Raw genomic sequence first — 11,390 nt, 5'->3', positions numbered from 1 at the left:
ACGGTTTATTTTACCGGCTCATTGCCACGGATGGGCTGAGATATGTGTTAGTAGAATAAAACCTCTGGAATGTTTATGTTCTTGTATGTTTTGCCTTAGGAATAAGTTCACTTGCCGTTCTTCATATTTACGACGAGTTTCATTGATATCTCTAGACTATAAAGCTAGAAATCTCGACCCCCTAACTTAAAGAACCAGGTTAAATTAGGTCCTAGACAGTACGGATAAGTGGTTTTGCTCATATGGCATCCTAATCAGCAAGAAGAAAGTAATAAAGTATATAGGTCCCACATGTCAGTGGCCACCACTCCTTCCTCTTCAACCCCCTTCTTTTCCCCAACTGAAGTCTTTCCGGCGAGCTGCCACCGGTTGTGCACCTCGGCGTCCCCTCCTGTGCATGTGTCTACCCCGCAATCCCATCAGTTGGCGAGAGGGAACTCCCAACCATCATCCAGAGGGTGGTGGCCCGCTTAAAGGTCACCGTTGCCACTTGAAAGGAGATGACAAACGAGGTCGTCGCCGCCTTGGTGCTCTTCTGCCTTCCTAGAGACCCACCGCCCGCTGGAATCGTCCTGTAGAGCAGCTTCAGTGTGGCCATGCGGATTTGCCGTTTCTTCTTCTGTGCCCTCCCACCGCTCCTACTCTTCCAAGCCCTCGCCTCCCAGCTCGCCTTTTTCAACGTGTTCTCTCACCTATATTCCTTCCTTGCCTCCTTCCCTTCTTCCCCCACCGCCTCTCTCTCATCTCCGCCTCCTCGCCACCATGGGGTTCATGCCTCTGACCCCAATGCCACGTCTGCGCCACTGATCATGCCATCATCGTGAAGGCCTTCTACTCCATGGTCTGTGCAGGTGTGCTCCTAGACTCCCCCGGTTCATGTCGCGAGCGAAGTCGGGGTAGCGGTTCATGAAAAACTAATGAACTTCAAGCAAAGCTGACCTCCAAGCCCTCTAACAGAGCGAATAAATCATCCCGGTCTTTCCATTCGATTGTCCCGTTGGTTGCATACTGCAGCCAACCCCAAATACACTGCAATCTATGCTGCATTCAACTTCTACTTGTTACAACAAAAAAACAAATTAAACTGTAACTAGGTAACATATATTCAGGCCTCCATCGTTTCGCTTTTTTTCTAATAAGCCAAAACGGCTTATTAAAGAATAAAAATAAATTTATAGGTAAAACTTTTATATATGTGTTCTTGGTGACTTAAAAGCCAATGCTGAAAAAAAAACACGTTGAAAATATCTCAAGATCAATCTCAAAATTAAGTTTGAAAATTCAAATTTTGGCTTTTTCTTTGGCTTATTAGGCCATCTGATGAGAGCCTCACATTTTTTTTTGTTGCAAGATGTAGCAGTTCAATTTTCAGTTGCATGTTTGTGCAGTGATGTATCACATGTTAATACATCTTATTAATTATTTATTAGTTTTTTCATAACTATTTTAGTGACATGAAAAAAAAAAGAGATGTACTCTCGAGAGTTTAAAGTCCACTCTCACGGAGCGTATTGTGTTATTGATCAATTGACTGGCTTTTCTTTGTCATCCGAATAGCTCAGATTTTACCATCCAAAACACAACATTGGACATACGCATGATTGAACCGACAAGAACATCAAACCCTGAACATCCTAATACAACATGTTTTATGAAGAAAACTAATGAACTTCAAGTAGATCAGGCTGGCCTCCTAAACAGAGCGAAGGAAGGAAAAACAGAGAGTAGCTTTTAACGAAACCATGTTCACCACCAGCACGAGTGCACGACCCACCCCACGAAACAGGCGATCGTCACCGCCGCCGGCGAGATCCGTGGCGGCGCTGTAGACGACGACGGCGGCTGATCGGGCGACTTGGTCGGCTGGTCGAACGACTCGAACCCGAGCTTGGACCCTTCGATGTCGAAGATCATGTGCGTCCCACTGGATCAGGCTGCCGAGCAGCGAGACCCCATCCGCGTCCCGCGACGGCAGTATCGTGAGGCACACGAGCCCGGTGCTCTCGTCTTTGTACAGGAAGTTCCTCGCCTTCAGCTCCATCACCGCGCCGCCGACGAAGACGAGCGACATGTCGGGCACCTTCGCCGCGGCCATCCGCCGGCTCGTGTAGCAGAGGTCGAGGCCAAGCTCAGAGCCTTTCTTCCAGTTGATGCCTAGCGCCCCGATCAGCTCTCTCCTCAGGAGGCTGTACGCGCTTTTCTCCAGGTAGGTGACGGGCACCGAGGTGGCCAGAACGGCGGCGGCGAATTCGCCGCCGCCGCCGCCGCCGGAGATAGGCAAGACCTTGCTGCCAACTCTTATCCCGGTGAGACCAACCCAGTACAGGTCAGGGTACCTAGCGGCGTTGGGTATGGAGTGGATGCCCAGGAACGGGGTGTAGTAGCGGGGGTTGCTTGTCCGCCGCGGCTGGTTGTCGTCATTGCCGAAGACGATGAAGGTCGAGCTGTCGGCGGCGGCGGCGGCGTCTTCGGGGGCGAAGTAGTAGGAGAAGCGCCCCATCTTCAGCTGCGAGACGAGGGAGAGTCTCCCTCTGTTGAGGCCGACCACTCCCCCCGTCCCAAACCCCCCCTCGTTCATGGTGCCGCACCCGAAGGTCACTTCGCCCACGTTGGTGTCCCCGAAGGTGAAGTTTTGGACGGCGAGGAGTCCGCTCGTTCCCGTCCCGCCGACGCCACCGCCACCGCCACCGTACTTGTACGTGTACGAGCAGCTGCCGATCGTAGCGCACTCCTTCGGGACGATGCAGTTCTTGTAGGTCTGGCTCCCGAGCTGATAAATGTCCCCGGCCCCGGCGACGTAGACGCCACCGGCCGCCGTCGTGTCCGCCATGGTGCAGGAGGAGGTATTGTCGTCGCCGCCGCCTACGGCAGTGCACGACATCCGGCACGGCACCCAGACGAGCTCACTGGATCTAGTACGATGTTCTCTGACGACAGGTTTTACTTGGGAAACAGATTCTCTGTGTGGAATTGGCGACTGACTGCACGGCTATTTATAGCCTCGATCATGAGCTAATTACAGTAGTAAAACACGCAGTATAGCCTTTTACCTTAAACTGTAAATTAATAAGTAAAGATGCTCATACACATCGAGGGAAGATGAAAGGCTGATGCGTTGACCTAGCTCGAGTTGCTTCCGCCTTCCGGTGATCCAGATTCATTGGCTCATAAAAGGACGACCGGGTCCAGTAAATTTCCTGATGCCCATCAAGGGCGATGAACTTACCTAGCACCTAAGATACAATCCCAAGACAAGCACTTGCGAAGAGCGAAGCTAAGACGTTGTTTAGATGGGACTAAAAATTCACATCAAATGTTTAGACACTAATTATAAATATTAAATGTAGACTATTAATAAAACACATTCTATAACCCTGGACTAATTCGCGAGATGAATCTATTGAGCCTAATTAATCCATAATTAGCCTATGTGATGCTACAGTAAACATGAGCTAATTATGGATTAATTAGACTTAAAAAATTTATCACGCGAATTAGCTCTCATTTATATAATTAGTTTTATAAGTAGTCTATGTTTAATACTCCAAATTCATCCGATATGACAGGGACTAAAGTTTAGTCTCTGGATCCAAACACCCCTTTAAGTAAGGAGGGGATACTTGAGTAGCTACAGCTAAGTGATAAGTAAGGCTGAAACATTCAAAGCAAAAGAAATGCTTAATTTTATATGCCACTTGTTGTCTTTCGTTTTACCTCAGAACTCAGAAGGTATTGTTCTCGGCAAGTCGGCAACAATAGGAAGATGGACGTGCTGGCCATTGCATGCAAGAAGAGCCAAGGTTAGGTTCATGTATCGTACGTGTCGATTGGGGATGAAAATTAATAGTTGAGGACCCGTTCAAAAGAAGATCAATTGCTCAATTGTTCTCGGCAACATAAACTGTAACTCGTTGGCCACGTTGATCGTAGCTTAATTTGATCCAAGTTAATAGGGAAGACTTACCGCGTTGACCAGAGAGCTTTGGATATACGTCCACTGTATTAGCTTGTCAACTGCATGCGAGCCGATAAAAAGCGGCGGGCCACAAGACGGCATCCAAGGGACGAGGATGGGGTTCGATCGAGTCGTGGGCTGCCGACCTGCCGTGCTGCCATGCCATGGATCTGATCTGCCTGTTTCATGTGGTGTGTTCTAGGCGTGCGTGTTCTTGTGTTTATTTACCGGCCCATTGCTACTGATGGGCTGCTAAGAAAGATACATAGTGATAGAACCTTTGGAAGGAATAACTTCAATTTGGCTCCCTCAAATATAGATAGAATTGGATTAATTTGTATCCCTCAAACGCAATACTACTCTCTCCGTTACATATTATAGGTTGTCTGGACTTTTTACTTAATCAAACATAAAGATTTTAACTAGGTTTATAGACTTTTTACTTAATCAAACATAAAGATTTTAACTAGGTTTATAGAAAAATATAGCAATATTTTCAACATAAACATACTATCAAAATATATTAAATGTTAGAATTAATAAAATCAATTTGGTGTTGTAGATGTTGCTATTTTTTTTAAACTTGGTTAAGATTAAATAAACTTAACTAAGAAAAAAATTGAAACGACTTATAATATGAAATGGAGGGAGTAGATATCTTGAACCCCAAGCTACTAAAATGGGTGCAAAATGACTCCTTCGGTGGTTTTGAGAATGGTTTTCGCTGACATGGCACATTGACCGAGTCCACCCTTCTGAGTCATCATGCGGGATCCATGTGTCAGCATCTCTCTTCCTCTACCTATTTCCTCTCTTCTCACCTCCTATCCAATCACCTATCCAAGGATCCACCCAATGCAGCCGCAAGCGCGGTACTCCCTTCCTTCGTGGTCTATGTGCGGGCTCACTCTTCCAGCAGTCCACATCTTTGGCCTCAGCCATCGCAGCTGTCACCTCATCGCCGCCGTCATGGCCGGCACTCTCTTCCTCTATGCGAGCTCACCCCTCCTATGCTCCACATCTTTGGCCTCGACCTCTGCAGCGGCCACATCACTGTCGCTGGATGACGTCAAGTAGTGTGCAGCGTCTCCCCAACGCCACCGCGGTGAGAGCTGGCTGGCAATGGCCATCGCCTTTGTCCTTGCCACCATCATCATTGCAGAGGTTGGACGATACGAACATCTGCTCGATGGGCATGAGTGGCATCACCCCTGCCTCTATATCCTCCTGAGCGAATAGGTTCACCTCAATACCACCACACCCTCCTAGGTCATGACATCGTGCTCCCTTGCGCTGGCCAGCATCCAAGGCGAGGTGGTTTGCGGGGCAGTGGGATTCGGAGGTGAAGAAGAGGGAGCAAATGGTTCAGCAGCATCGGATGAGGGTTCCTTGTGCTTCTTCGCAATTCCGCCGGTGATGTGAGAAGACACCACACAAGGGGAGGCGGTTTGCGGTGGGGTTCAGAGGTGGAGGGGAAATTTTTGTTGCCGTCATACTCACGCCACCTCTGATTCCCCCATCACCCGACGACACCTTCTTTTGCTGGCTACACTGGTGGAGAAACCATCTTTGGTCGGTCGGCCAAAATCCACAATAGTCCCGGTTGCAATAAAAACCGGGACTAAAAATGATCTTTAGTCCCGGTTAAAAACACCACAGCTAGTTTATGATCTTTAGTCCCGGTTGGTAACACTAACCGAGACTAAAAATCATCTTTACTCTCGGTTCATCCTGTGTCAGTAGTCTGTCAGGGGGCCGAGGATCTTTAGTCCCGGTTGGTGACACCAACCGGAACTAAAGATCATCTTTATAGTCCCGGTTGATAATACTAACCGGGACTAAAAATTATATTGATCTTTAGTCCCGGTTAGTATTACCAACCGAGACTAAAATTTAATACGTAGTATATAATCCTTATCCCATATCCTCTCCTACACTTCACAGATCCGTTCCCCTTCCTCTTCACAGATCTAACTCCTCCTCCCCTTCTCCCCTTCCTCCTCTCCTCCTCACTTCCCATCCACCCCTTCTCCCCTTCATCCTCCCCTCTCCTCCCGTCCTTACTTCCCATCCGATCCGGTGGCCGGCGGCGGCAGCCGTGGCGGGCGGCGGTGGGGCCGCTCGCGGCGGCGGCCGGCGGGGCCGCACGGGGCGGCGGCCATGGCGGGCGGCGGCAGTGCCGCGCAGGGCGGCGGCCATGGCGGGCGGCACCGGGCTGGCCGGCGGCGGTGCCGCGCGCGGCCACGGCTGGCGAGGCCGCACCCGGCGGTGGCGCTCCCGGCGGGCGGCCAGAGGTGCCGCGCGCGGCGGCGGCCGGTGGGGCCGCGCCCGGAGGCGGCCGTGCCCTCTCGACTGCCGGTCGGTCTCTTTTCCTTTTTTTTTCTTTTTTTCTTTTTTATAATTTGTGATTGATTGAGATGTGTAATTTTGTGATTCATTGCATGGATATGAGATATAATCTGTGATGTATTTGATTTGTGTGTATTTTTTAGGATTTGTGATGTATTTGATTTATGTTTATAAGTAACTTAAGATTTGGGACGTTACTTTGAATTGGGGATTTGGGGATTGATTTAGGGATATACATAGGACTAGATTCGGGAGAAAATATAGAGATTAAATCTGGCAAAAGAAAAAAAAACGCTACTCTCTCTTTAGTCCCGGTTAATGTTATCAACCGGGACTAAAGATTCCTCTCTTTTTTCCCGGTTGGTAACACCAACCGGGACTAAAGATCGATCTGTAGTCCCGGATATTTGAACCGGGACTAAAGTAGTGCTGGATTCGTACTCCGGTTGAAAAACCGGGACTATAGGGGGGTTACCAACCGGTAGTAAAAATGCTTTCTCCACCAGTGCTAGCTTCCTCTGTTAGCACCCCATCCAGGAAGACCGAGCGCTAGCAGCGGTTCCCGGGTAGGTGTGGTTGTGGCGTGCGGGTAGATGGTGGTGGAGAAGGTGAAGACATTGCGCAGAGGTGTCGTGGGGAGGACTAGGGTTCATCCTTGGGACGCGGTGAAGACGGCGGTGGTCTTGTGGTCGTCGCCGTCGCAAGCGCAGGTGCACCTCCCCGCGACCTTACACACGCTAGAGCTGTATGGGATCGTGTGGTGTGCAGGGGGGCATGTCAACTAGAGCAGTGGGCCGACGAGGCTAACGATAAGCGGCACGCCGCCGCCGTTGACCGAGATGGTGTACAGCGATGTGGTGTGGTCCTTGTCGGTGGAAGTCATCGGCAGAGAACACTCCTCGTCCCCGCTTGCAACCACATCGGGTTGCCAGGTTGCCACCGCCACCCAGTTCCCTTTACATGGGGTATAGAGAAGGAAGGAGAGAGAGGGGGGAGTATGATAGGTGGGCCCTACTTTTTTTTTAGATTTTTGTGATGACTCGGATGCCACGTTAGCTAATACTACTATCAATATTTTCTTAGAAGTCAAATTGCACCGAACTTTGATTTCTTCTATTATATATTGATGTGCAATCTTTTTACACGTTCGCGAAAAGAAAAGAAATTAATAGTATTAGAGTTATCAAAAATTTGTTAGGAAAAAAAAGCAAGCCTTATGATCTTATGATCCAAACTGAGGCCCCCCTTTGAATTGGAATTGGATGATTGGCATAAAAATTTAGAGGATTACAATTAGTATATGAGAAATTTTTCAGAGTAAATAACCAATAGGTCATAGCTCATGTTTTCAATTTCTTTTCCCATGTTGCAATCAAATATCTTTTAAAGTATTCATGTGGTTTATCTCCAGGTTTGTTCAGATTAGTGCCCAAATGAACTTTCCAAAATTCAGTAATACCAAAAATTTGGTTATTAGTAACATTGTCAAGTTTGTATAGGATAGGTAAATATGTTGTTGTAAGCATTATCAATATTTGGTAACAACTAAATGCATCCACATATTTATCAATTTTATAAAAAAAATACTATGGTTTAAAATAGCACCAATCTGAACAAGCCCTTTGTCGACGTTTGATGTCGCAATTCCGATATTTGCATAGTATGAGAATCGTTGGTACTAGGATGTATGCGAGATTATAGTCAAGGAGATAGGGACGACGATTTTTATATAGGTTCGGGCCCCTGAATTATTAGGTAATAACCCTATATCCTGTTGGCCGAAGCCGGTGTTGCTCTTTATTCATCTGGATCACACAAATACAACATGTGGGATAACATATCTGGCTGTCATCGACTTGATGACTAGATAACCAACTTGTAGTCAGCGACAGGGTAGTCTTCTTCCTTGAGCACGAACTCGTCGAGATTAGAGATAGTGCTTGACCCCTCTTGCCGGTCCCCGCAGGTACCGAATAGGGTTTGTCTAAGCTAATCTCTGATGTTGATATTTGGCAGCGTGTTGGCTTGTATGTTGATCTTGTGTCTTGATCTATTGTTCCGTGTCCCCTCTCCTCCTAGGGGCCTTATATTTATACCCATAGGTATCCCCTTGTCTAAGTAGAACTAGGGAAACTAATATGGATACAATCCGAGTAGTCCTTGTCGTTTCCATGTAGAGCTCTATTCATCCTTCCTTATGCGGAACTCCTCCTATATCCGAAGGTTGTTTCCGTATAAGATATGGTATGTGATGGGTCCTGCCAAGATTTAGTCAAATACTATTAGGTATATGGTATTCATAACCTGACACCTTTTATTTTAGAAATTGGCCTTGATTGTTTGTGTTGGTTGCCGCAGTGCAGCAGCAGTTAGCAAGTAGCACACCATGTTGATGCTATTGCGAATCTACTATTCTGCGTAGATTTGGGCTGGTTGGCAATTTCTTTTATTTTTTAGACCTTTATATGTTTTAATTTTATTAATATACCATTTAAAAAATATTTCTAAATCTGATAGAATTATTTTGCCATGCCAGTCAATAGGTTCACATCTTAAAAATAAATTTTGGATGGGTTTATTTTTAAAATTAAAAATTGAAAAGGTTCAAAAAAATAAAAAAATTCCTGGTTGGCTACGGCTACGCTGCTACACCAAGCACTACCGATCAAACCCATTGAGAATCCATGCGACCACTCCTTTGCCACCTGGTGCATGCACCCGTAGATTAAGAGCTTAAGAGCATGGCTAATGATTTCGCCGGCAGTCGGCTATAACGCGTGCCAGATCACCACGCGGTGGTGACGGACCCGCTAGTATTTAATGCACAGAAACGAGCCTAAGCCAATAGCAGCGGCCGTAGCGTGTATCCGCCGGCCTCAAGCCGGCGCGTCGCAAGTCGCCCGTCCAGTTCTCTCTCTTCGTTTCTCCCTCCTCCACGTAGACATCAATCTGTTTACATCCTGTTATAATACTTGCTCTAACTAGATAGGTTTTTTTTAGAATCACTTCATCCGGATTCAAGTTTTAGATTTAACATGAGTAGCTAAGGGGGTGTTTAGATGGGGCTAAAACTTTTTAGCCCACGTCACATCGAATGTTTGGACGCTAATTTAGAGTATTAAACATAGACTAATAAAAAAACTAATTTCATAAATGAGAGCTAATCTGCGAGACGAATTTTTTAAGTCTAATTAATCCATAATTATCAAAAGTTTACTGTAGCATCACATTGTCAAAATCATGGCGTAATTAGACTCAAAAGATTCGTCTCGCGAATTAGTCCAAGGTTATGAAATGGGTTTTATAATTAGTGTATGTTTAATAGTTCAAATTAGTGTCAAACATCCGATGTGACAGGGACTTAAAATAAGTCCCTACAAACTAAACAGGCCCAAGTATTTTATTTTTCGATGGTAGATTACGAGAGGACCATGGCGGCTGGCAAGTCTCGAGAAATTCGCTGGCAAGCAGCGAGCCATCAACCAAAGCTTTCGTAATCGGTTCGGCAATATTTTCTCGGGTGTATATTGCCGTGTTTAGTTGTTTTGGTAAAAAAAAATTAATGTATACAGACACATATTTAAATTATTAAACGTAGACTAATAACAAATTAAATTATAAATTATGCTTGTAAACTACGAGACGAATCTATTAAACCTAATTAATCCGTCATTTTAAATTATTAAACGTAGACTAATAACAAATTAAATTATAAATTATGCTTGTAAACTACGAGACGAATCTATTAAACCTAATTAATCCGTCATTAACAAATATTTACTGTAGCATCATATTTCAAATCATGGCGTAATTACGCTCAAAAGATTTGTCTCGTAAGTTACATGTAAACTGTGTAATTGTTTTTTTCTATATTTAATACTACATGTATATATCCAAATATTTGATGTGACGGAAAAGTTAGAAGTTTAAAGGGAACTAATACAGCTGTAATCTTGAGACATCCGACTACTACCCGCTTATACTTTACAAAAGAAAAAACTGCTTCCGGATACATTCTTACGTTTGAAATCATTATGTTTCAAAAGAGTGTGCTGTTACGAGTAGGTACAATATCAGACTATTAGCCAGCTATAAGCTACTTAAATTTGCTCTCACCGTCCATTTCATGTTAGGACTGAGCTGGCTCAATTACGCAAGTATAATAATCTGATTACAGAGTGTTGGGTGTGGATCCCGATTACAGATAAAAACCCATAGAAAAAAAATGCTGTTTATATACTACTACTGCCTCTGCACTTTTCTTAGGAGCCTATCGATAGCATAATAAACCAAAGCGAAGCTAAAATTTGAATTTTGAACTTAATTTTAATGTTAGTTTAAAAATATTTTCAACGTAATATCTTTTTAGCATTGGCTTTTAAGTTGCTATGAACAAATATATAAAAGTTTTACCTATAAATTAATTTGTATTTTATTAGGGAATATGAGCAACCAACAAGGCTCTTAAACACGTTAAAACAGTATTAACTCAGACATTTTAACTTTGAACATCAATAAAAAAATGGGAGAATAGCTACTGTAGTCCCTTTTTTTAATTAGTTTAGTCCCTAACCTTTTAAATAGTCCAAAGATATCCTTAAACTTTATCATAAGGCCTAGAATAATTCTTGGGTCCACCAAAATCGTCATATGGATATGCCATGACATCATTCATGCAAAATCTATGATGAATTATCCAATTTACCCTAATGTATATCATAGAAAAAATAAATATAAGGGTGAATTAGACATAACCATAGGAAAAAAAATACTTTTCCTTTTTTTCACCCTTTTGACATATATTTTTTCTCTTACATATACCATATTCTTTTTTAACTTTTTCCTTTTGTTTTTTTATTTTCCTATGATATATGTAAGGGTAAATTGGACAAATCATAACATGGCATATCCATGTGACGATTTTGGTGGGATCAAGGATTATATAGCCCATGTGATAATTTTAAAGGACTTGTTTGGACAATATAAAAGATTAAGGATTAAAATGACCCAGGAGCGAAACTTTAGGGACCATATTGGCTATTATCTCTTAAAAATTATAAAAATTAATGGCATAAAAATGATGTAC

General features: G+C 44.4%; 1 pseudogene; it reads right to left on the bottom strand.

Annotated features, from left to right (window-relative positions):
* Positions 1-1,676: 1,676 nt before the first annotated feature.
* On the bottom strand, positions 1,677-2,853 carry LOC127775085 (aspartic proteinase nepenthesin-1-like; annotated as a pseudogene).
* Between the last annotated feature and the right edge of the window lie 8,537 nt (positions 2,854-11,390).

This window comes from Oryza glaberrima, chromosome 5 (genome assembly GCF_000147395.1).
Source record: "Oryza glaberrima chromosome 5, OglaRS2, whole genome shotgun sequence".
In the NCBI taxonomy this organism is placed as follows: Eukaryota; Viridiplantae; Streptophyta; class Magnoliopsida; order Poales; family Poaceae; genus Oryza; species Oryza glaberrima.
The sequence above is the reverse complement of the archived record's forward strand: the minus strand, read 5'-3'. Positions and strand labels throughout refer to the sequence as shown.